This window comes from Loxodonta africana, chromosome 3 (assembly GCF_030014295.1).
Source record: "Loxodonta africana isolate mLoxAfr1 chromosome 3, mLoxAfr1.hap2, whole genome shotgun sequence".
NCBI classification, from domain to species: Eukaryota; Metazoa; Chordata; class Mammalia; order Proboscidea; family Elephantidae; genus Loxodonta; species Loxodonta africana.
The window spans coordinates 35,129,134-35,131,658 of record NC_087344.1 but is presented as its reverse complement, the minus strand read 5'-3'; positions in this window follow the sequence as shown (position 1 = coordinate 35,131,658).

Here is a 2,525-nt window from a genome sequence, read left to right as displayed (position 1 = left end):
GGCCAACCCCTATTTTGCCCTCCCTGGACCTTATTTCAATCCTAGGTACAGAAAGTCTCTGGGTTATCAACTTCCGACTCATAGAAAACTCATACTTACCCTTTAATGTTGTGTAAATTTGCCCTCACTTTGAAACAATTGAACCAACCCCTAAGCCCTACTCTCAACAAATTCTTCATTACAGTCACCTCCACTTGCTGCAGGTGTAGCTTTTAAATCATTGACAAGACTTTGAGCCTTTTCTTGCACTAAACCAAAAAATAAACCAAACCTGTTGCCATCAAGTCGATTCCGACTCATAACTACCCAACAGGACAGAGTAGAACTGGCCCATAGGATTTCCAAGGAGTGGCTGATGGATTCGAACTGCTGACCTTTTGGTTAGCAGCCAAGTTCTTTGGCTCCTTTTTTGCACTAAGCCAAAAAAAAAACAAAAAACCATTACTACTGACTAGATTCCCACTGAAGGCTAAATAAGAACTGTATGCTCCTGTTCCAACTTATCTACACATTTGACTTAAACACTTAAAGACACAGTTAGGAACAGATCTTATTCATAACCCAGGGACTGCCTGTACAGATTTAATAATGCTGACTCCAGAACCATGACTTCAGCTTTTGGTGAGAAGGGTTAGTCAGGAGAACATGTGAAAAGGCAGTAGCTCTTTGGCTCATGCTACTTTCTGTCTCCTTTCTCAGCAATGGCCATTTCTGCTGGTGCTGAGCACACCCAGAGCCTCTCCTCCAGGTGTGACTTTGACCCCAATTCATTGGGATTAGCCAGAAGTCTCCCGACTCAAGCTTCCCTCTGGGGGCTTCTCCAGGTGACTCAGTTCTAGATATGCAGTTACCACCTGGGGGAAAAAGACCCAAATGTATGATCCACATTGAGGGTTCTGACAATGAAGTCACACTTTTCCCTCTTCCTAGTGTTTGTGTGAAATGATCCGGCAAAATAGATGCTACAGAAATAATGCATTTCCATGTCTCCCTTCTCAAATAATAACTATTATTGGTTCATCACAGGATTTCTTACCAAGCACAGAAGGAATGGAAGCTTCAGATATTCTCTTGTGACAGAGGAAATTAAAAAAAGTTTCTCAAACTTGCCAAAAAAAAAAATAATAATAATAATACGGCTGTTAAGTCTCAAGCCTCAGCTAATGGATCTAGTTTATGAACCAGATATAGGAGGTCTCGGTGGGTTAGTCATAGGATACTGCTGCACCTACATAAACTGAATAAGTCAAATAGAAGAGAATACCATGTAAGCGATGCCAGCATAGAAAATCACTGACCCAGGGTCTGAGCATGACTGGTAAAATCTTTGGTCTTGATTCCTTGACATTTTTTGAGGATAAAAGGACTGGCAGATCCTTGAAAAAGAATTTTTTTGTTGTTGCATTTGTTATATTCTAATGCATTTCTATGCATTTTCAAATTACAATGTCTCGATGTATCAATTATCTTTCAGCCCCTGTCTCAACAGGTCATCCGACTTGTAGTTGTCTACCAGAAGGAGATGAAAGTCTTCCTGGGACACATTCAGAGCTTCATACACAGAATCTAGAGTGCCCCCTTCCTGGTGTGATGAGAAACAGCAATCTGACAAGCCATTAGTGCTCCTAAAGAAGAACCAACACACATGCAAGTGACCCGTTCTAGGAAAACTGGTTAGAACCAGCAGAAAAAAAGTCTGACAATGAAATTATGAGTGCATGTAGTTTGTGAAACTCTGGTCTCAACCTCAAGGATTTGCTGAATCAACAAAATTCCTACTGAAACCCAAAGGGACCTTGTGGTTCAGCAATCCATCCCCACCAAGCTCTGCTGCCAGCATTCAATCCTGAACTGAGAAACCAAGGACTTTGGAAACTGACCAATCACTTTTCCTTGTGAAGCTTCATGGCTTTTGTCTTTTTAAGTCCTGTCCTTGTTTTGTTCTGGAAGACAGTTGTATTAGTCTTCTGTTGCTTCACAACAAATCACCACAAATTCAGTGACTTAAAATAACACGTTTATTATCTCACAGTTTCTATTGTTTAGGAACTTGGATACAGGTTTGCTGGGGCCTCTGCTCAGGGTCTTGCCAGTCTGAAATCAAGGTGCCAGCCAGGGCTGCAGTCTCACCTGAAGCTCAGAGTCCTCTTCCAAGCTCAGGTTGATAGCAATGTTCAGTTCGTTGTGGTTGTGGGACTAAAGTCTCTGTTTTCTTGCTGGCTGTTGGCCAGGGCTCCTCTCAGCCTCTAGAAGCCATCTTCATGTCCTTGTTATGTGGTCCCCTCTGCAGGTCCTTTCACAACATGGCAGCCGCAGAACTCATAGTAGGTTGCTCCTCCAAGGACAGCAGGAGATTATCCCTTAGTCAGCTATGATAGAGACTTCATAATCAGGGGAGTGACATTCTACCACCTTTGCCACATGATGTGACCTAATCATGGGAGCAAATATCCCACATTGTCTTAGTTCCCACCCACACTCAGGGAAGGTATTCTACAGGGTATGGACACCAGGGGTAAAGAATC